Source organism: Theropithecus gelada, chromosome X, assembly GCF_003255815.1.
Source record: "Theropithecus gelada isolate Dixy chromosome X, Tgel_1.0, whole genome shotgun sequence".
NCBI classification, from domain to species: Eukaryota; Metazoa; Chordata; class Mammalia; order Primates; family Cercopithecidae; genus Theropithecus; species Theropithecus gelada.
In genome coordinates, this window is record NC_037689.1 from 28,716,786 (window position 1) to 28,741,328 (window position 24,543).

Below are 24,543 nucleotides of genomic sequence, written 5' to 3' on the forward strand. Positions count from 1 at the left end.
TGTTCTGGGATTTAGGGCTCCTGACTCCAAACAGTTCCCTCCTCGTTTGCCCCTCTCTCTGTTTCTCCTTCCCTCCCTTTCTTTCCTCCTTCTCTCTTTCCCTGTCTTCCTTCCTGTCCTCCTCCTCAACTCCCTCCCTCTCTCCTTCCCTCCCTTCCTTTCCTCCTCCTCTCTTTTCCTGTCTTCCTTCCTGATCTCCTCCTCCACTCTCTCCCTCTCTCCTTCCTTCCCTTCCTTTCCTCCTGTCTTCCTCCTGTCCTCCTCCTTGACTCCTTCCCTCTCTTCCTTTCCTCCTTCTCTCTTTCCCTGTTTTCCTTCCTGTTCTCCTCCTGCACTCTCTCTTTTCTTCCCTTCCTTTCCTCCTTCTCTCTTTTCCTGGCTTCCTTTCTGTCCTCCTCCTCGACTCCCTCCCTCTCTGCTTCCTTCTCTTCCTTTCCTCCTTCTCTCTTTTCCCATCTTCCTTCCTGTTCTCCTCAACTCCCTCCCTCTCTCCTTCCCTCCCTTCCTTTCCTCCTTCTCTCTTTTCCTGTCTCCCTTCCTGTCCTCTTCCTCGACTCCCTCCCTCTCTGCTTCCTTCCCTTTCTTTCCTCCTTCTCTCTTTTCCTGTCTTCCTTCCTTCCTTCCTGTCCTCCTGCTCGACTCCCTCCCTGCTTCCTTCCCTTCCTTTCTTTCTTCTCTCTTTTCCTGTCTTCCTGTTCTCCTTCTAAACTCCCTCCCCCTCTCCTGCCCTCTCTCCCTCTTTTCCTTTTTTCTTTCCCTCCTGATGTTGCCTCTAGCATAGCCTCCTCCCTCCAGGACCTGTGAGGGGTTTGTGCACCCATAATGGATACAACTGGGGATGTCAGCAACTTGGGCCTTTGCTGTGTCTTGCACCACATTCACAAAGAGGGGTACCCACTGGCCCTGCCCACTGAAGCTTCTCTCCTTGAGTGGAATCACAGCTGGAGCTCACCACGCAGAGTGCTGAGTGCCATCTCTAATGTGTGCCTTGTGTCGTCGCTGCTTCTTTTTTTTTTTTTTTTTTTTTTTTTTGAGACGGAGTCTCGCTGTGTCGCCCAGGCTGGAGTGCAGTGGCGCGATCTCGGCTCACTGCAAGCTCCGCCTCCCGGGTTCACGCCATTCTCCTGCCTCAGCCTCCGAGTAGCTGGGACTACAGGCGCCCGCCACCACGCCCGGCTAGTTTTTTGTATTTTTAGTAGAGACGGGGTTTCACCATGTTAGCCAGGATGGTCTCGATCTCCTGACCTCGTGATCCACCCGCCTCGGCCTCCCAAAGTGCTGGGATTACAGGCTTGAGCCACCGCGCCGGGCCTCGTCGCTGCTTCTGAATAAACCACATGCCCACCTGCAAGGCTCTGAGTTCCTGTCACATCTTATGCAAGTTGCTTAGTGCTCTGGTCACTTCTCCAAAGTGTTTAGAAAGGCCACATGCTGAGTGTCTGAGATGAAAGAGTGAGTAGTTTATGGTTAAAGTTGGCTCATTGTTTCATAGCAACTGTGGTAATAACCACCAGCCCTCAAACAATTAGAATGTGCTTAGAACTTTATAAATGATCTCTTACTTCATTGACTTGGCAACTTTGCAAGGTAAACAATGGAATTCTTCTTCTTATAGAAATAAAGAAATGGAGCGTGAGGAAAGTCAGGTACCTTGCCTCAAGTCATATACCTGAAAATGATCAGGGTGGAGAGTTCAACCTCTGTTGGTCTTCCTTCCTCAAGAAAAGCCAAAAGGCAAAAAATATCTATTAATATGTTTCATATATGTTTTCAAAATTTCTTATGTTGTGCTTAAGCAATCAGGACCACAACATGAATAGATAATATCAAAATCAAACACAAGAATGAATGTGCAAATAAAGGGGAAAAAACTATTCTAGAAACCACCAGCAAAAAAACGATAAGGAAAAGGAACCTTCAAAAATAAACAAGGAACATTTGTTTTCTTCAATTCTGATATCAGTATGGCATATCAGCGATAACATGGTTCAACCAGTCATTTCTAGGATTGAAAGTTTTCGCTTTTATTTTACTTGCACCCAACTCCTGTGCTGCTTAGTGCAAGCTAACATCTGGAGGGAACAGAAAGCTGGTTGCACAGCGTCTCCCTTCAGCTTCCCCATGATCATGTAAGCCTGGAAAATGTGCTGAATGAGTCCTTGCCTCCTCAATTCATAGCCACGTGTTCATTTGAAACTCTCCCATTTTTGTGGTCAATGATCTTCCCATTTTTTTTTTAACACAACAATTCTCAGACTTACTCAACAGGGGCCATCACACATGCTCTTTAAAAAGAACATAATATCTCCTTCAAACACACTTTAGAAATACCAGATTACTGTTAGGCATAGGGTCCATTCTGACTTACATTCTGCCTCACCACCAACTTTCTTGAGAAGCAATCATTCAGTAAGGCTGTGGGATTTTGCCAAGTGAGCGTGACACCAAACACATTGGAAAAGCAGAGTAAATTTACAGAGCAAAATTCAGAGAATGAGAATCTTAGGTACCTCAAATAGTTAAGATTTTAAGAATCTTAAAGGGAACAGAATATGTTTATATGTATATATGTATACCATACATATGTTATATAAGCTATATAAATAATATATTGGTGTGTATGGTTTTGATAAACTTGAGGAAATGCCTTTATATATAACTTCAATATATTTAGTTTGTATATATTCACAAATGTGTATGTTAAATATTATATTACAAATAATGCAACTGCATGACTTTAAGAAAGTTAAGAAGAAAGATGATTACAGTAGGTTCTCACTTGTTTGGAGGTCTTTGGAAACTGTGACTTTAAGCAAAGCCACATATAACAAAGCCATTTTTTGTTCTCATCAACTTTATAACAAAATGATGTTGAATGAAACAATATGCTGTATATCGTTCCCCTTAAAGTTGCAATTTCCAAGAATCAGCCAGGTATGGAGGCTCACGCCTATAATCTCAGCACTTTGGGAGGCCGAGGCCAGTGGATTGCTTGAGCTCAGGAGTTCAAGACCAGCCTGGGCAACATGGTGAAACCCCATCTCTACAAAAAAATACAAAAATTAGCTGGGTGTGATGGCATGTACCTGTTGTCCCAGCTACTTGAGGGGACTGAGGTGGGATGATTGCTTAAGCCTGGGAGGTCGAGGCTGCAGTGAGCTCTGATCGTGCCACTGTACTCCAGCCTGGGTGTCATAGTGAGAACCTATCTCAAAAAAAAAAAAAAAAATTCTGAGAATCTGTTGACGTTAAGTCAGGAGTTATTGTGTATATGATTTAAATGTAGTTAATTTATTACATATATACACACATATAGGTGCATGCATGTGTGGGGTTTTTATTTTTAGCTGGCTCTTCTCTTCGGATGTATGTGTGGTTCTAACAAACTTCAGGCGAAAGGTCTTTATATATAATATATGTGTATATATTTATATATAATTGCATAGGTTTGAGAGTTGTTTAATAGGCTAAGTGAAGTAGATGGGTCAAACAGGTACAACACATGTATTTTGTTCTCTTGTGGGCACATTTCAGTTGAATATGTTTATTGGCTGCTGTTGTATTAGTGCATAAACAATAACATTTGGAAGCATTTATTTCAAGTCAATTTCCTAGGGCCCTTTAAACCACTCTGAAAGAATCTTAGAGGCAATAAATTTCCATGATCCCTTCCTCCTGGAGTAAACTAGGATGCCAGTTAAAGAAAGGTAATTTACTAGGACTTAGGTTTTGGTTTAATAATAAAGCTATAACTTGAAACATGGAAATGCAGTATAGCAAGGAGAAGGCTGTGATTAAATCTGCTCCTGAAAAATGGAAAGTGAATGATAATTAAAAACCACAAATATGCAAAAATACCCAGAAACTATTCATAATTTTTTGTGTTCCTTCTTTGATCTACCCCCAACCATGTTTCATGTAACACACATAGGAGGAATTCTGGGGTTTTCCATGTGTTTTTGCCCTTTCCTGTGCCATAACCTTTACTTTAATAGACAAGGAGGGGGTCCCCAAACCAGAGATTTGAGAGCACTTTCGGTGTTTTAACGTTTCTAGAATTTATGAAGTTGGCAAATGGCTTGGAGAAGAATAGTTGAGCCCATCCTGAATATATACAGAGCTCACTACTGTTTGTCTTGTGCAGTTGTGGATGTTGCAATAGGGAGACTGTAAACTGGATTCTGGGGCTCCAGGTCTCTTCCTTCTGCATGGCTAAGAGGAGAACCCTTCTGTGAGCACCGTGTTGCTCTCATCCCACTTGTCTGATTTGCATTGAGATGCTTTTTCCTTGATTCAGGGCCCTAATTATCAAGCCTTGACCTTTGCTCATGCAATTGCTGCATGTCGAGTCTTTGAGAGTGAGTGTTCTCTTGCTTATCTCTGATTGCATGTGTCCTTCTCCTGTGGGACTCCAGGATTTCCCACCAACAGTCTCTCTATTGGGTTCTTTCTGGGTACAGGCCCAAGTATGAAGACATGCCCAGTGTTACCTTGAGGGTTCCTGTGCAATGCCTCTAATGGTTGGCACAGTTATAGGAATGTCAAATATCAGGTAGGTTCAACTCTGAACAATTTCATTAAGCATCTGCACGAATTCATATACCAAAGTCTGTGCTTTTCATGATCTTAAAGCACAGTAATTTTCATAGCTCGTAAAGTAAAATCTTTTCACTTCTGTCTTCTCAAAATTGCCAAAAAGGATCATCCATTTCTTTCAGCCAGGCACCATGCCCTGGGACATTATATCTAATCAATAAAGGGTTATTGATCAGAGGGGCCTAAGATGTATACTTCTGCCTGCCTTACTGGTGAGAAAGCTGATGCCCCAAGTGATTAAGCACTTTTTGGAGGTCATACAGCTAGTGGGTGCTGGAATCAGAATACCATGTCTGTCTGACTCCAAAGTCCTCCATCCACATATCAAGACAAATTATTCTGGAGAATATTTATTGTAACGGGATACTCATTTGACATCATCGTGAAATGAGATGGAAAAAAATGGCATCCTATAGGAATTTTCCATGTAGATAGCCAGGAACCCTATGGATCTCTGGCCTCACAGCAACGAGAGAAGTGAAGGCTTATGAAGAGGTTTATATGGCATTATAGCCCTACTTCTTCCCCAGTGGAGTTAGGCTTTCTTTTTTCTTGTTTTCTAAATGAAATAAAAACAAATGATATGGCATGCATCTCTCTTAGCCTCAATCCAATGTTGAGGCTTCAGCGACACTCCTCAGAGAGGTTGATATTTGATTGTGCATCTCTTGGGGGACCTAGGTGGGTGGCACCTGATCCCTGCCAGATCTACACTAGAGACTTCTGATCTCGAGGGCTAGGGGGAGTTGATTTAGGTTGCACTTTCAGAGTCCCTCAAACAAATATGCATGACCAGATAACCTTAATGATTTGGACTTTTGCCCCACAAAATCTGGGATGAGGAGGAGACTCCAGCAGAATGACACCACTGGAAAACCAGTTGGAGGAAAAGACGACATCGCCCGCATCTCAGGAGTTGCAGATGGGGGAGATCCAGCTGGCCTGGCTTCCAAGAACTTAAAAAAATGCCCTTCAGGTTTGCCTGAAATCTTCACATGACGGCGCCAGTGGGAGAAGAACCTTCTGCTCCTTTTCGCCTTCCTTTCCTGCTACTCTCCAGGTGGAGAGATCAGTAACCACAGCAGGGGAAATGAGGGAGGAGGACAATTGAGAAAGCCAGAAGCTTCCCCATGTGTGCCTTCTGTTTCAGGACCACGAAAAGCATGCCTTAGCTGGAGGTAGGGTGGGGAGGAAAGGAAGTCTTACTCTGGAATTAAAGCTGCAGAGATTTAGCATTTCATTCGACATTTAACTTTGATCTTGAAAGCATTCAGTGACCAGAAACATCATGTGATGTGCTGGAATTTTGACCACTAGCTGGTATAAGACATTTCTGCAATGAGTAAGTTTTATAGAGACCCTGGGAGACAAATCGTTGCCTTTTGGTAAAATCCGAGTCATATTTATTCATGTTAAAATACTTTTCAGGTTTCAGCATGCCCAAATCCTTGGTTATTATTGAGAATAGAAAATGGGCTAACACCGCTACTTTATATATTATTTGAGTGCCTACTGAGAGCCAGAGGCACACAAAAATAATTAGAAATAAGCAATTTTTTATTTATAGAAGCAGAATAATGAAAACAGAGACTCAGATTAGGCTTTTTTTTTTTTAAGCTTTCTCCCTTTCCTTTTTCCCTAAATGCTGTAAAAACAAACAACACGAGGAAACTAATAAAAGAGAAACACTGGAAGTTATTTTTACTGGGATATGATTTTCCCCAAGGTGTGTGGTCAGAAGACTGCCTGCTGTTTCATCAGTGTTGATGGGACACCACCCTGCTGAGTGGTAGCCCTGCTCATTGCCCAACCCTGTGGTGTTGACACAGAGAATGAATTCCTTGGGGCTCTTGGCACTGTGTTGTATGTGTAACTCACTTAACAAACAGGCTGGCAAGGCTTAGGTGCATCAGGCTCTCGACAGATCATTAAAAACAAAACCCTTGCTCTTCTCATCCTAAACCCACGTCCTATGTTGTTGTTCATCGAAAAAGTAATCATCACTGTTTGTCTGTCCCACCCCACCATTATATAGCCTCCCTCTTCTTCCTCAACACACACTCCCTTTTCTTGCTGCACACCGTGCAATGCAAAATTCAGTGCCCACAGGAAGTCCTCTCAGTGAACTCCTGATTGTTTTCCAGGTTAGGGAGTCAATAGGTGAATAAGAATTGCAATTCAGTATTCAGGGCTGGCACCCAAAGCTCCTCCAAAGTGATGAGTTGGTGAAGGAAGTCCAACTTCCCTCTGAGTGATGTTAAAAATGTGTGGGGGACTGGGGGAGAGGAAGGCCAGGTGGAGAAATACATGCAGTTAAATAACTTTTTTATGATAGATTCGCTGATTACTCAGTGATGACTTTATTGCCAATGATGCTCCAATATAACTGCCCAGGCTGTCAAATGATCATTCACACACGATGAGCATTCGGCTGGGATGCTTGTCTGATGTGATGGTATGAAAAGCTGTTTGAGATCCTTGAAGGAGACATACAAAGTGTCTAAGTCTCCCAGTAAGGAGCCCTCTCTGAAAGCCTTGTAAGAACTGGTGAGTTAAATTTTTAATATGATTATTAGTTTTGCTTCTCTGCTGCTAAGATGTTGAGATACGTGATGACAGAAAATTGTTTACAGGGAATATTTACTTTAGTTGCACTGCTTCAAAGGAAGTCTAAAGGTTTCTATTTCTTTCCCTTCCTGGAATAGCTCAAGAGCAGCATGGTAAGAATTAATTGAATAAGTAGAAGAGCCAAGTCTTTGCTCTGGGAGGAAGAGTTTTAAATTCTCTTCTGTGGGACTAATCAAAGTTCGTACATTTTTTATCTGTAGTGTTACATTAAAGAAAATATCTGTAAAACCACCTACAACAATTTATCTAATATGTTCTCATTTGCTCCTTTGCCCTGAAACAAGACTGTCTATAAGGAGAAGAAAGTAATTGCCAAATAGTTTGTCTTTGTGGATTAGAGTGGTAGTTTGAAAACACAAGCTTGGTATAAAGAATGCTGGAGTTTAGAGGAAAGAATCCTGAAAGGAAATGAGCAAATGAAGTAGTGCATTTTGTGCTATAGTTTATACAAAAGAGAAATTACATCAATTAACCTCATGTATGAAAATACTGGGCCCACTGCGTCTTAGTTAGATACAACGTCTATGCCGGAGATGTCTGCCATCCAATGCATTCCCTGAAAGATTGGCATGATTTTAAGCTTTCAACTTACTGCTTTTCTAAAGGATAAATTTGAGAAGGAATTGACAGTTGTTTCACTCTTTTTCATTTTAAATATACAGATTCAATATCTGTAATGTTAGTGTATCCTAAAGAGTGGAAAAAGAACATATATGCCTGCTTCTAGAAGGGCATACACATAGATCTCCGAGTTTATCCTCAGGACCATGCATGGAGTCAAATGTTTCTTTCTGTTTTTTTTTCTTTTTTTTGAGATGGAATCTCGACCTGTCTCCCAGGCTAGAGTGCAGTGGTGCAATCTCAGCTTACCACAACCTCCACCTCCCGGGTTCCAGCAATTCTCCTGCCTCAGCCTCCCAAGTAGCTGGGATTACAGGCACGTGCCACTGCGCCTGGCTAATTTTTGTGTGTGTTTTTAGTAGAGATGGGGTTTTGCCATGTTGGCCACGCTGGTCTCGAACTCCTGACCTCAAGTGATCTGTCTGCCTAGGCCTCCCAAGTGTTGGGATTGCATGCTTGAGCCACCGCACCTGGCTGAAGCCAAATGTTTCTTAACAGGCTATGTTGGTTTTAAGATGTGGCGTTTATTACTGCACTTTCTACAGTATGCTTGTGTATGTAAGATCATCTCTATAAAAGAACTAGGTTAACTGAAGAATGAGTATGTAGTTCAGAGATCAGTTACTGTTTTCTGAAAAATTATATTAATTACAGAAAATCCAAAAACAATTTAACTTTTGCAATGCATGCCGTACATAATCTGGTAATTATGAGCCAACCAAATGGATGACTTTTCTCCCAAAGAGAGATGCTAAGAATTTCCTTTGATCTCTTTCAAGTAAACTCTCTGTTATCTTACGAGCAATTATAATGAATTAAGACGTCCAGTTCATGCTTACTTTACTTCTTATCAGAGTATCAGCATATTTCATGTACACATCAGTTTTGTCTTCTGTGCCAACCCAAGTAGATTGAGTTGGAGGAATGTTAAAAATAGTTTTCACTGAAAATAATATTAAAAGTGTTGAAATTATTTTACAGAAAGTTTGCTCCATTTCATGTCATTTACTGTAGGTACTCTTTGTCTCCAGGAATGCATGATAATGCTTTACTGAATACCCTGTGAATTGGTGTCTATAGTGACATTACTATTTGCCAACTGAGAAATTGCCCCATATTCATTTCTAATGAGATTATCACATCACAGCTGATACCAGGAGATACTCTAAAAGCTTTCAGTGCATGAAAAAAAGATAATAATGACTCCTCTTTGCATTAAAAACCTAAATACTAAATGTTGAGCGTCTCTTAAAAACTTGAATAAAACAAGCATTAAGAGTTTATGGCCAAAAGTTCTAAGCTATGTTTTCCAGACCAGGTTTTGTCACCATTGTTGTTTCCATCTTGTCTTCTCCTTAAAATTCCAGACTTGTTTGGAAATTAACCCCTGTCAAACTTGGCCACTGAGTCAACAAGCACTTCCCCAGTGCCCCGGGGTCACAGGTAACAGAGGATGTGGCAATGATGAAGCAGAAGTCCAGTCTTACCTCAGGTGTTTTCTATGAAAGAAAACAAGCAGTATAAATATTGCAAGTACCAATGTCAATGATAATTAAACGCTTATTGTGAGAAGGAAGTTCAGGGCAGAGACTTGGCACAGGGCTAATTAGGAGAAGCACCTTCAACTGTGAGGTCTGAGAGAAAGCCCAGGGGGATGGAACAGAGATGGCTTAGGGGCCCAGGTTCCTCTTGGTGGTTCCAAGACTGGGAGATTTTTATTTTAGAGCTAGAGACTGGGACGTTCTCTTTTATGATGAATTTGTCTGCCCAGCGTTTCCCCACGGAGGCACTGTTGGTACGTGGGGCTGGGTGATTCCTTGCTGTAGGGGCTGTCCAGTGTATGGTAGGATGCAGCAACCCACAATATCTCCAGATGTTGCCAAATGTCTCCCGGTAGGTAAAATCCTTCTCCCAGATGACAATCTCTGGCCTGAAATAAGGATTTAAAATGTGTAAGACTGGCCGGGCGCAGTGGCTCATGCCTGTAATCCCAGCACTTTGGGAGTCTGAGGCAGGTGGATCACAAGGTCAAGAGTTCAAGACCAGCCTGGCCAACGTGGTGAAACCCCGTCTATACTAAAAATACAAAGAAATTAGCTTGGCGTGGTGGTGCGCACCTGTAATCTCAGCTATCGGGAGGCTGAGGCAGGAGAATCGCTTGAATCCGGGAGGCAGAGGTTGAAGTGAGCCAAGATGGCACCACTGCACTCCAGCCTGGATGACAGACCAAGACTCCATCTTAAAAAAAAAAAAAAAAAAAAAAAAGGTGTGAGACAGAGCTTACTTAGAGCAGGGTTTCTCAACCTCAGCACTGCAGACATTTGGGGCTGGGTCACTCTGGTGGTGGCTGTCCTGTGCACCATGGGGTGCTGGGCATTATCCCTGGTCTCCTCCCAGCAGATGCCAGCAGCACTTCCCACCCACTGCTAAGTTATAACATCCAAGCTTGTCTCCAGATATTACCAGATGTTTCTTGGGTGGCAAAACTGTCTCTTGTGTAGAATCACCAAATTGGAAACAGATAAGAACTGGCATCTGGGGTCACGGAAGAGGTGTGGGGATCATCGTTTTGAGTCTGTTCTCAGCTCTTCTTCCAGCTGGCCAGGCAGCTCAGGGTTTTTGCTGGAGCTTGTCACAGCTGGTTTGACCTGGGTCATTGGGCAAGCCTTCCCTGGGTCTCGACTTGTCACCTCTTCTGCCTATGAGGAAACTCTGGAGCTATCCACATCCAAGTGACTTGGCCAAGGTTCTGTTCAGCATAGGTGGCTTTTCTAGTACCTGACTTGTTAGCCCACAGGACTTTACCACTTCTTTTTAAATCTTGCCTTCAGAAATACAGGTTTGCAATCCTTTGTCCATAACCAAAAATAGAAAAGAAAAACATTGAAAACCCAGTGTTTCTAACATACTTGGCAGTGACACCAGCTCAAACCAACTAACATAAAATTAACATAAAATGAAAAGTCTTCATTCATCCCACAGATTATAGGTATTCATTTTGTTTCACTGCAGAACTATTTTTTTTTTTTTTTTTTTTTTTTTTTTTTGATACGGTCTCATTCTGTTGCCAGGATGAAGTGAAGTGGCTCGATCTCAGCTCACTGCAATCTCCGCCTCCTTGGTTCGAACAATTCTTCCACCTCAGCCTCCCCAGTAGCTGGGACTACAGGTGCCCGCCACCATGCTCAGCTAATTTTTTTGTATTTTTTGGTAGAGACGGGGTTTTCATGTTGGCCAGGCTGGTCTTAAACTGCTGACCTCAGGTGATCTGCTCACCTCGGCCTCCCAAAGTGCTGGGATTACAGGCGTCAGCTACTGCACCCAGCCTCACTGCAAAACTGTTAACATGGGTGACCACAGGCTGCTGTCCAAGACTTCACTTGAGCTATCATATGTGACATGAGATATTCACCATTACCTTATAAAACCCAAAACATTCTGCATTCTGGCACACACCTTTTCTCAAAAGTTTCTATCTCAAGACTATGGACCTGAGAATGTAATTGCAAGTGGAAAAGGGTTCATTCTTAACTTCTTGTGGCCTTCACCACCCGATGGTGCTGTTGTTTTTTGGTTTGTGGTATCATAATGTGCTTCCGTGTGTCCTCGGATGCAGCTTCCCTTATGTAAAACCTCCTTCCTTTTCTGTACTCTCCAAGCTTTAGAATAACCTGAGAACACTCAGGAACTGAAATGGAGCCAGAAAAGCTGGGCAGAATAGCTGTGTCATTTGGTTTTGGGCTCAGTTGTAAGTAGCTCTCAGCTGCCACTTCCCAGCCAATTACCTGAGATGCAAAGAACCATTTACACAAATCTGGGGGACAGAGTTACCAAACCTGGGGACTCCGTGGCTTGGGGCTATTAAACCAAAAGACATTTCTTCATTTTTGAAAGGCTAAATTCCATTAAAAAAAAAAAAAAAAGTCCGAGCATGGTGGCTTTCACGCCTTTAATCCCAGCAATTCCAGAGGCTGAGGTGAGTGGATTGCTTGAGTCTAGGAGTTCAAGAGCAGCCTGGGCAACATGTCAACACCCCATATTTACAAAAAATACAAAAGAAAAAAAAAAGTCAGGTGTGGTGTCACATGCCTGTAGTCCCAGCTACCTGGGAGGCTGAGGTGGGAGGATAGTTTGAGCCTGACAGGTTGAGACTGCAGTGAGCAGTGATTGTACCATTGCACTCCAGCCTGGGGAACAGAGCAAGACCCTCTCTCAACAACAAAAAATAAACAAACAAAAAAACAACCACCGGCCGGGCGCGGTGGCTCACGCCTGTAATCCCTGCACTTTGGGAGGCCGAGGCGGGCGGATCATGAGGTCAGGAGATCGAGACCATCCTGGCTAACAAGGTGAAACCCCGTCTCTACTAAAATACAAAAAATTAGCCGGGCGCGGTGGCGGCGCCTGTAGTCCCAGCTACTCGGGAGGCTGAGGCAGGAGAATGGCGCGAACCCGGGAGGCGGAGCTTGCAGTGAGCCGAGATGGTGCCACTGCACTCCAGCCTGGGGGACAGAGTGAAGACTCCGCCTCAAAAAAAAAAAAAAAAAAACCACCACCAAGTCCTTATTTGGTTTGTTAAAAAGAAAGAAAAATTGTTCTTTAGTGAGTATGGGACAGAGAAACATCTGGGACAGAGTTTCTCATCCTCTGCACACTAGATATTTGAGGCTGGGGGATTCCCTTTTGTGGGATGGGCTATCCTATGCAGTGTGGGGTGTTTACTGGCTTTGCTGGACTGCGATAACCAATATCTACCTCCCAGCTGTGACAGCCAAAAATGACTCCAGACATTGTCCAACATTCCCTGGAATGCAGAATCACCGCTGGTTGAGAACCACTGGTCTAGAAAAAGCATTTTAAAAGGAGTAACAGCCCGGGTATGGTGGCTCACATCTATAATCTCAGTGCGTTGGGAGGCCAAGGAGGGCGAGGAGATTGAGACCAGGAGTTTGAGGCCAGCTTGGACAACATAGCAAGACTCTGTTTCTACAAAAAGTAAAAAAATTAAAAATCAGCTAGGTGTGGTGGCTCACACCTGTAGTCCCAGCAACTTGGTAGGCTGAAATAGGAGGATCCCTTGGGCCTAGGAGTTCAAGGTTGCCATGAGCTGTGATCACACCACTGCACTCCAGCTGGGTAACAGAGTGAGGTCCTGTCACTAAAAGTAAAATAAAATAATAATACAATAAAAATAGTAATGCAAAGCTTTGACTTAATCAGCATTCTCTGCCTTGATACTATTGACATTTGAGGCCAGATCATTCTCTGTTGTCAGGAACTGTTCTGCCCACGCTTAGTAGCATCTCTGGCCTCTACTCACTGGATGACAATAGCAATGTCCATAAATTGTAAGAACCAAAAATATCTTCAGACATTGCCAAATGTCCTCCGGGAGTCAAATTGGGCCCTGCAAGAACCGCTGGTCTAGGCTAGTGCTGTAGTCTACAGAGTCATATTACTTTAACTTTGTGTGGTGCCTCATATTTTACAGAAAGTATTTTCTCTGTCTCTCTGTCTCTCTCTCTCTCTCTTTAAGTTGAGACAGGGTCTTGCTCTGTCATCTACGCTGTAGTGCAGTGGCATGATTATGGTTCACTGCACCCTCAACCTCCCAGGCTCAATTGACCCACCCACTTCAGCCTTCTAAGTAGCTAGGGCTACAGGTGCACACCACCACACCTGACTAATTTTTGTATTCTGTGTAGAATCGGGGTCTCACCATGTTGCCCAGGCTGTCTTGAACTTCTGGGCTCAAGTGACCCACCTGCCTTAGCCTCCCAAAGTGCTGGGATTACAGGCATAAGCCATTGCGCCTTGCTGCATTATCTCATATTTTGCTTCATTTAATACTTTTCTATTTCAACCCTGTGAGGTATTTTTGAGTCCCATTTTTGTGGGTGGGAAAACTAACCCCAGCAATCTATACAGTGTGTCACAGAGTTTTGTTTGTACCCTACCATGTTGCCAGATATCACATGGATGACTCAAGGATCGGGATATGCAAAGCCATTTGTCTTAATTGGCAGACTGGATCATATAAAATAATTTACATGATACTAAATAGACACCACAGTCAGCAATATGAAATGGATTCCAGGAACTTCCAATTGCAAATTAGCTCGTGTGACTGATGAATTACTTAATCTAGGAGGTTATAGCTGCAGGTGCCTAGAGCTTACAGGTTGCATGACTCAGAAGGTTTTTAGTTAGACATAATGGTGACCCAGCACAACCTTGCTCCAACCTAGAAAGGGATTTTTCAGTTGCATATGTGGGAAGTTCACAGAATTAAAGAGAAAACCATGAACCAGGAACGGTTGTCTTCAAGACCAGCTGAAAATTCTTTGTAAGCCTGATTGACATGACCCATAGCTACTCCCTATGGCTCCAGATGGAAGCCACCACTGTATTTGAAAACACTTGGTTTTACATTCTGTTTAAGTTTTACAGTGTTGGTACTATTTTATGTATATTTGGGATTAGATACTGTAGTCATTATTTATCACTGCAGAGCAAATTACCACAAACTTAAAGACTTAAAACAAATACCCATTGAGGATCTTACAATGACTGTGGGCCAGGAGTCTGGGCATAGCTTAGCAGGGTTCTCTGCTCAGAGTCTCACGAGGTTGCCATCAAGGTGCTGTCCAGGTGTTGGCTGTGTTCTCACTCAGAGCATTAGGTCCTCTTTCAAGCTCATTCAAGTTGTTGATAAAAAATGTATTTATTTATTTATTTATTTATTTATTTATTTAGAGACAGAGTCTTGCTCTGTTGCCCAGGCTGGAGTACAGTGGCAGGATCGAGGCTCACCGCAACCTCTGCCTCCTGGGTTCCAACGACTCTCCTGTCCCAGGCTCCTAAGTAGCTGGGACTACAGGCGCGCCACCGTGCCCAACAAATTTTTGTATTTTTAGTACAGAGGAGGTTTCGTCATGTTGATCAGGTTGGTCTCAAACTTGTGAGTGCCAGGGACTGGAAACCCAGAAGGCGATCTTAGAACTCTGCTTCCCACAAATGCCTTTGTGTGAGTGCGCCTGGGAACTGAATTATTATGTAGAGAAAAATGTGTTCTGAGAACCAGATAACCTAATGGCAAACAGACGTCTGGGGGAAATGGATATGTAAGATTGGCTTTGCTTGCCAGTCCTGACTCTAGTTAGCCAATTTGAATGTCATTGATTTATATTTGATGATAATAAAATCATGAAAAATCCCCTATATAATTGAATATTTTATTCTTGTCATGACAAAGTCTCCAGCAACGCATCACAGTAATTTTTTCCAGTTGCTCAGGAATGTGTATAGGGACTGTGGCTCCTCTGAAAACAGGATCAGAGGGCATCCCTCATAATGTGTGGGCAGGTTTCTGGGGATGGCTCATGCTTCCCTGCACACAGGGAATCCCATCAAAATTCTTCCTCTGTTGCTCTAGATGATGGATGAGCTGTGCCCCTCCTTTCCCTGCACCCAGGCCTTGCAGTGGGATGTTATCTCTCAGTGATTGGGAATTCTTCCTCGAGCACCCTCAAGTCTCCTTTCTCTCTGTCCTTACCCAGGATGTTCCTTAAAAGAACAGCACAGATGCCTAGGTCTGGTGCCAGGCTGGCTTGGTTGAATTGCTTACCAACTGGGCAGTGAGGATCCTTCCACTCACAGTAGGGTTTATTTGTCCGCATTGCGTTTTGGGGATATCATACATCAGAAGGCTTTACAGTATTAACAAAATAGCTTCAGCTTTGATCATCTCTTTTCTGAATTTTTTTATTGAGATGAAATTCTTATAAAATTAACCATTGTAAAATGTACAATTCTGAGATATTGAATACATTCACCACATTAAACCACCATCTGTCTGGTTTACAACGTTTTTGTCACCACCGAAAACAACCCTATACCCTTTAACAGTGATTCCACATTCCTCCCATCCCCCCACCCCTAGGAAACTGTCAATCTGCTTTCTGTCTCTATGAATTTGCCTATTTTAGACATTTCGTACAAGTAGAATTATACGCCCTGTGGCCAGATGAAAACAGGATCTCTGGGGGCTCAGTGCTCTCCAAGGGATCTCTGACCTTTCTTTTCCCATCTGCCCTTTCTCTTCTCTGTTCCTTTACTGAGCATAGTGTTTAAGGTCCATCCATGTTGTAGCATGTATCAGAATTTCATTCCTTTTCATTGCTGCATAATATTCCATTGTATGGATATACCACATTCAGTTTATCCCTTTGTCTTTCACCTTTTGGCTATTGTGAATAATACTGCTATGAACATTGAGGTACACATACCTGAGTTCCTGTTTTTGGTAGGATTTCTGGGTCATATGGTAATTCAGCTTTTTAAGGAACCACCATACTGTTATCCACAGCAAGTTTTACTATCTCTTAGTTTTTAAAGTGCTCACATTATAGACGATTCTCACCTTTGATTGAACATCCCACAATTACAGTATCTCCTGCCAGAACTTGTGTTGAGGAGAAAATAGGTTTGGCTTAGGAAGGTGCAGTTGGCAAAACCTCCCTTTACTTACCAGCATTTCTGAGACTTGTTTGTTTGCCCTGCAGCCTGTTGGAAAAGGCAGTGTCAAAAACAGCTCTGATCAAGTCTAGAAAAACTCATTATAACACATGGGTGATGTGTTTGTTGGTTGGGGGGCCAGGGGGTGGGTGTGGTTCCCAGAAATGGCACCACAGAGGTTGAGCTGACTTAGTGCTCAAGCATATAAGAGGCAGGCCTTGTAAACAGTGCAGAGAATGTGAATTTACAGAACATATGGGCTTTATTTCTCTATTCCCAAGCAATTTAGTTCTGGGTCCTTTGAGGACACTGATTAAATGGTCATATAAAACAATCACAGATTATAGGGTCTTGTTGTAGAATAATTCAGTCTGATGATTGTCACCACCCCAGAGGACAATAGGGCAATATTCCCATACTGCAGGTTCCAAGAAATATGATGAGACCTAGAAAAACGTGACTTCTTAAAAATATATACAGGCAGGAGGTAGGAATGGCGATTTACAGCAGTGGGAATGGAGGCTTTCACTGGGGTGAAGTGTTCCAGAACTGATGCTGGGTTGGGGGGGATGCAGGGGGTGTCGAACAATATGGTAATTTAATAAAAACAATTCAGTTGTACAACTGGGTGAATTCGATGCAATGTAAAATGGATCTCTAAAAAGTAAACATGTTTTTCATCAAAATTATTATTTTGAGACAGGGTTTCACTCTGTCACCCAGGCTGAATTGAAGTGGTGCGATCTCAGCTCACTGCAGCCTTAAAGTCCTGGGCTTAAGCAGTCCTCCCACCTTAGCCTCCCAAGTAGTTGATATTACAGATGTGCCCCACCATGCCCATTTAATTTAAATTAAATTAAATTTTAAATTTAAATTTTTTAAAATTTAAAAAATTTTAAAATTTTTTGTAGAAATGAGGTCTCACTATATTGCTCATGCTGGTCTCAACTCCTGGGCTCAAATGATCCTCCTGCCTCAGCCTCCCAAAGCACTGGGATTATACGTGTGAGCCACTGTACCAGGCCTAAATTATTTTTAAAAAGAAAATGTCCTAGAGTTGCTGGGAATGTGTGGAATTTCTTTAACTATTTAACAAAGGCCTCCAAGAGTCACTATATTGATTCCTCCAATGGATCTAATCAAACATGTAATTAGATGCCACATATATTCCACAGACACCATTGTACTGGGGGATGCTTCACTTCCTATTAATGGCTGGGCAGTCTCTGCCCATCCCCTGGTACAATGAGCCAGTCATGGGATATGCAGGGTCACATGATTGCAAGGTCATGAAATGACTCAAGAGGCCTGGGCAAAACCAGGTCCAGAGGAACCCGCCAAATCCATCCTGGAGTGGCTGCAGTTTGTCGCCACCTGTTGGTAGCTCTCTATTCAAAGCATAAAAATCTACAGGGGCAGTTCTGCCTCCTGGGACTGGCTGGCTCCCAGAATCCCGGCAGTAATTCCAAGACTGTCTGAGTTGGTGAGCTAAATCTGCTCCTCAGCCTCAACTTGGAGGTAGGGCCAGAAGAAAATAGGGTCTGTGGGGACTCCGCGTTTTCCAGGAGGGGTCTCTGACTTTTCCGTTGCCACCTGCCCTCTCTCAGCTCTCTAACCCCAGCTTCTCCCCGAAAATGTCAACCCCAGTCTTAGCCCGCCCTGGTCTTGGGACAGAAATGAACAGAGGATGGAACCAATGGCCAACCAGCTTCTGAATATTCAAATTCCAATTGTTTGAGGAGCTGTTATCCTTGAGTTTACTGGACTAACTTATATCCAGTGGAAAGAGCCTCTCTTGCAATCCCACATCCTCACCATCAACAAACACAATTGCACCCAGCTGATAAATGATGAGATTTGGGATTTTATTAGCCATAATAGCATAGAAATGGCTGAGTGACTAATTGCGAATTATTTTCCAGCAAAAAGTACTCCTGGCGACTGCCCAGACATTAATAGGAAATGAAGCTTCGCCCGGTATAATAGTGTCTGTGGAATATATGTGGCACTTGTATATTAGATTAGGTCCATTGGAGGGATCAATATGGTGACTCTTAGAGGCCTTCTTTAAATAATTAAAGAAATTCCATGCATTCCCAGCTACTCTAGAACTATTTCTTTTCTTTAAATAATATTGATGAAAATCATGTTTACAAGTTTTTTGAGGTTTATTTTACATTGCATTTAATTCACCGAGTTGTACAATTCAGTGGTTTTTATTAAATTATCAAGTTGTGCAATCATCACCATAAACGAGTTTGAGAATGTTCTCATTACCCAAGTGAGATTGTTCAAGCCCACTGCTGTGAGTCCCTATCCCCACATCCCACCTGAATACATTTTTAAGAAGTTATATTTTTCTGGGCCTCATCATATTTGTTTGAACACAGGTCATGTGAATTTTGCCCTCTGGAATGTTGATGATCATCAGATTGTATCACTCTGCAGTATGACCCTATAATCAGTAACTGTGTTATAGGACCATAGAAGCAGCATCCTTAAAGGACCTAGAATGAAATTGCTCAGGCATGGGGAAATAACACCCATGTGTTCTGGAAGTCCCCACGCCCCTCACTGTTCGTGATGCCTGCCTGTTTTCCACTTGAGCACTGTCAGCTCACCCCTCTTCTGCCATTTAGCCTGGCTTCTCTTCCCACTTCTAATTACAGTCATTTTCTGCAAATCGCCTATGGAATTCATTCCTGTACTTAGCCCCTTAAGACTGATTTCTCTTATAGGCAAGTCAACACCTGTCATTGCTTGTGTATCTTAGGCTGCTGTCATTTGGAGATGTGCATAATTATTTCAAAGACATAGCTAATAGAAAGAGTAAGGGAAATATACTGAATGTTGGCACATTACACAGTTGTACCAAAAAAAGAGCAAATCACAAAGCTTTAACTTAGACATGGAAGCATGTGGGGTATGATTGAGTAAGTATTTTTAAAAGAGAGAAGAAATCCAAAGCAGTATAATTTGGGAATATGCAATAAACCACCAGGCCTGGTTCAGGCAGTGAATAATGAGTTCTTACCTACAAATAACAAAATTGGTAAGAGGCTTGATCTGTTGGTGATGTGGGACTTGACAGGTGGGATACCTTTGGAAGTCTTGCCCAGCTAAAAGCTTAAAATCTGATCAGCTCTTTTCTTTTTTTCTCAGTCAGTGTTATTCACTTTATTTCATTTTATTCTGGGGCACATGTGTAGGATGTGCAGCTTTGTTACATAGGTAAACATGTGCTATGGTGGTTTGCTGCACAGATCAACTTATCACCAAGGTATTAAGCCCGGCATGCATTAGGTCATTTTCCTGATGCTCTACCCCCCACCTATCCTCCCCACACAGGCCCCAGTGTGTGTTATTTCCCTCCCTGTGTGCATGTGTTCTCGTTGTTCAACTGCCACTTGTAAATGAGAACATGGGGTGTTTGGTTTTCTGTTCCTGTGTTAGTTTGCTGAAGATAATGGCTTCCACTTTCATCCATGTCCCTGCAAAGGACATGATCTCATTCTTTTTTTGTGGCTGCATAGTATTCCATCCAGTATATGTACCACATTTTCTTTATCCAGTCTATCACTGATGGACATTTTGGTTGATTCAATATCTTTACTATTGTGAATAGTGCTGCAATGAACATACACATGCATGTATCTTTATAATAGAGTGATTTATATTCCTTTGGGTATATACCCAATAATGGGATTGCTGGGTCAAATGGTATTTCTGGTTCTAAATTTTTGAGGAATCACCATACTGTCTTCCATAATGGTTGAACTGATTTACATTCCCACCAACAGTATAAAAGTGTTCCTACTTCTCTGCAACCTTGCCAGCATCTGTTGTTTCTCAGCTTTTTAATAATTGCCATTCTGACTGGCATGAGGTGGTATCTCATTGTGGTTTTGATTTGCATTTCGCTAATGATCAGTGATATTGAGCTTTTTGTCATATGTTTCCTGGCCGCATGAATGTCTTCTTTTGAGAAGTGACTGTTCATGTCCTTTGCTTACTCTTTAATGGGGTTGTGATCAACTCTTTTCTTTTTGAAAACTTTATCCTGCAGATCAAATATTGCTCTGAAGTGGACTGTAATGAGCAAGGACAGATTGGTTGTTGAAGTGAGAGTGATAGAATCTTTGGGAGAAAGTGGCCATACAGTTTTAGAATCTATAATGGTAAATGACCAACATAGTTTGGCATGTGCATTGGGGTTTGGGAAAACAGAGTTTAGCATTGTTCAGATAAAAATATAGGTATTATCTCCTGGACAGGGAGTCTGAGGAAGAAACAGCTCAAGTGCTAGGATGTACTCAAACATGAAATGTCTGCACATACAATCACAAAACCATAAAATATCCAACAGAGAGAGGGAAAAAAAGAAGCATTGAAAGAAAGCAATGTGGCCCTATAGGGTTTCTCTTTAATGAACCTAGACTTTGAAAGAGAATATTTGAGAAGTTGAAGAAGGGCTAAAGGAATGGCTTACCTTTCTATATATAATGTTAAGAAGACCAAAATCCCAAAGGTACTGATAAGACTGATGAGAAAAAGACTCAACTTCATTCCCTGATTTGTAGGTCTACCCTGATTCAATCTCCTTGCCCTTTCACCAGACAGCATACCTGCTGCATCAAAACTAACCCATCACCCTTACCCTCCATTTAAACTGCATGCAACTTCTGAAACTGTAATAACAGACATTTACTCACCAAGAATTGGCAGGGGATGACATTTTGCCATATTTTGGGTTGAACTCTAAAGAGTGGTAATGAGGTTCTTTGAGACAATTGCATGGAAGTGCTCACCTGATTCATTCCAAAGTGCTGACTGACAGCCTCACCTGCATTTTGGGGATTCCTTGTCAGATTGATCTACTCATAAGGAGTAAGCCTCTTTTTGCATTCTTCAGCATCCCAAATTTATCCCTCCCCTGGAATCCCAAACATCACAGTTGCTCCTCTCACATTTAGTAGGAAATTTTGCTCTAAAACCTCTGAACAAACAAGCAAGCAAACAAACTGACAGACACCAAATGAGTGTCATCAGATCTGCCTCCCTAACTTGTTGTACTCAGTCCGTAGACAGGCCCTGATTGTAAACTGCTGTGATGATTCCCCACTTGGCTTCACAAAGCCACCTTCCTTCTCAAAACGCTTGATCCCATCAGGTCCACATCCATGCCTTCATGTCTACTGACATCTAACTGGCGTTGGCGTCTTCTGGAACTTCTTTTCCAAGGTCAGAATTGATATTTTCATTGTCAAACCCAATCAATACCTTTGTGGTGATTAACACTTCTGGTTATCCCCTTTGTTTCAGTATCCAGGGAGACAGCGTTCATATCATGAGTGATGGTGGGGACAATTCCAGAATCAGAAAACCTAGATCCAAATTCTGTCTTTTTCACATAGAATCTGAGCTGGTTTAAAAAAAAAAAAGCCAGATGCAGTGGTTCATGTCTACAATCCCAGCACTTTGAGAGACTAAGGCAGAAGGATCACTTGAGCCCAGGAGTTTGAGACCAGCCTAGGAAATGTGGCGAAACCCCGTCTCTACAAAATTTTTTTAAAAATACAAAAATCAGCCAGACATGGTGGTGCATGCCTGTAGTCCTGCTTACTCGGGAGGTTGAAGTGGGAAGATAACCTGAGGCCAGAAGGTTGAGGCTGTAGTGAGCCATGATCATGCCACTGGACTCCAGCCTGGGTGACAGAGTGAAACCTGGTCTCAACAAAACAAAACAAAACAAAACAAAACCCCACCTCTGTACATGTCAGCTTCTCCACTCCACCTATAAAATGGGAAGGAACAAATGACATGATTACAAGTTATAGTATCTGCAGAGTGAAGATAACACCCAGCATATTGTTAGCCCTTAGTACACGATAATGGCAGTGACCTTGTTTGTTTCCTCCAGCATGAGCTACAAGTATTTTCTAAACTCAATATGATCAAAATAAATTCTTTAGTGTCTCTTTTCTAGATTGACTGCACCTTCAGTACTTCCTCACTCAATCAGTGGGATCCTCCATTATCCAGTTCATGGGCTAGAACCATTTATTCTCCATGCTCTTATCCACTTAGTCATCTGTTTGTTTGGCTGAGTTTCCAAAATACCTCTTGAATTTACTTCCACTCTGTCTCCATCATTACTGCCTTTCAGCCTCATGCTTAGGACTTTGACAATAATACACATTTGGACATCTGAGCACCACCTCCCTTTTTGTGGTAAAAGTCTGTGATTTTCTTTCCATGTTCCTACCTTGCCTCTCTACTCACCCTCAGCTTCTGTGCTTACCTGGTTCCTTGCTAGTCCCTTAGTTTATTTCCTTTCCATTCAGAATATTCTTTGAATGTGGGTTTTGTACTGGCACTTTGAAACAATTTCCATTGTTTTCCAATAACTCCCTGATCAGTCTAGCTCTAAAGTCACTCTTGGGTAATTTGGCCAATATTCCATGAATACCAAGATTTCACAGGATCACAGGGATAAAGGGTTTGACAGCCAAGGGTGATATCCATGGTAACAGCCAGTGAGAGGAATGCCTTTTGTGCAAAGTGGAAGAAAGTTGATTAGGAATGGAGTGGGCTTGGAAAACCAACTAATATTGAGATAGCCGGCATACTCCAGCAGCTGAGTTTTAGAGCAGAGCACACATGGATGTGGAAGATCTAGAAATTGATTTCCTTAGAGCATCCCAACCTTTTGCACCCCATCAGCATGTCTTTGTGTATCTCTACAAGTAGGTGTATTAGTCCATTCTCACACTACTATGAAGAAATACCCAAGACTGGGTAATTTATAAAGAAAAGAAGTTTAATTGGCTCATAGTTCCACATGGCTGGGGAGGCCTCAGGAAACTTACAATCATGGCAGAAGGGGAAGCAACATGTCCTTCACATGACAGCAGGAGACAGAAGAATGAGAACCCAGTGAAGGAGGAAGCCCCTTATAAAACGATCACATCTTGCAAGAACTTAATCGCTAACACAAGAGTAGCATGGGGAAACCACCCCCATGATTCACGTACCTCCCACCAGGTTACTCCCACAACATATGGGGATTATGGGAGCTACAATTCAAGATGACATTTGGGTGGGGACACAGCTAAACCATATCAATAGGTGAGCCCCAGTTTGAAGACTAGTGGCTTAGATTATTGGATTTGGCTTGATACTGGTGTCGTTTTCTGCAAAACTCTGTTAGATCTACAGTCTACCCATTTTGCCTCTATGAAAATAATTTTCCCACAGCGTGTATCATTTTTCTTTAAAAACTTACCTCATCATACTGGCAAAACTGTTGCTCCTGGCCCTCTGAGATAATCCAGGATCGTGTCTACATCCCCAAACCCTTAACATAATCACATCTACAAAATCCCTTTTGCCATGGAAGAAAACATATTCAGGATCAGAGTACTAGAATGTGGACATCTTTAGGGGCTGTGATTCTGTCTACCCAACTTGGCTTCCATTGATGTAGTTTGTAAAGATGGACCTTGATCAAACTCTTTTGTGGGCACATCACTTAGCCATTTATATGTTTAGGAGTTCATTAATAATATGTAGCATTGTTTGTGAAAATAAAATCATAGTTATAGAAATAGTAGTGTTGATTTAATTCATAAACAAGTAATGTGAAACATGAACTTTTCTGTGTCATCACATGTCAATTTTATACAACATATAGTTTTAATTTTTAAAAAATATATATTTTATATATGTGTGTGTGTATATATATATATATTTTTTGGGGGGGAGTTGGGACAGGGTGTCACTTTGTCACCCAGACTGTCATCCTCTCACTGGCTGTTACCATGGATATCACTCCGTCACCCAGGCATGATGTCGGTTCACTGCAACCTCCGCCTCCTGGGTTCAAGTGATTCTCATGCCTCAGCTTCCCAAGTAGGTGGAATTACAAGCACATGCTACCACACCCGAATAGTTTTTGAATTTTTTTGGTAGAGACAGGGTTTCACCATGTTAGCCAGGCTGGTCTCGAACTCCTGACCTCAAGTGATCCACCCACCTCGGCAAAGTGCTGGGATTACAGGTGTGAGCCACCATGCCCGGCCTTAATTATTTTTTTTAAAGACAAGGTCTCACTCTGTTGCCCAGTCTGGAGTGCGGTGGCTCAATCATGGCTCACTGTAGCTTCAAACTCTTGGGCTCAAG

At 42.4% G+C, this 24,543-nt stretch overlaps 1 protein-coding gene across 3 annotated transcripts in view; it reads left to right on the plus strand.

Moving 5' to 3' along the window:
* STS (steroid sulfatase) overlaps positions 1–24,543 on the plus strand; it is a 216,593-nt gene that overhangs the window by 5,934 nt on the left and 186,116 nt on the right. Inside the window, exon 2 of one of the 3 annotated variants that reach the window (XM_025371988.1) lies at positions 6,991–7,143. The exons of the other annotated variants lie outside the window; for them this stretch is intronic. The gene's annotated coding sequence lies outside the window, so the exon portion shown is untranslated. The remainder of the gene's footprint in view (positions 1–6,990; positions 7,144–24,543) is intronic. 3 annotated transcript variants of the gene reach the window in all.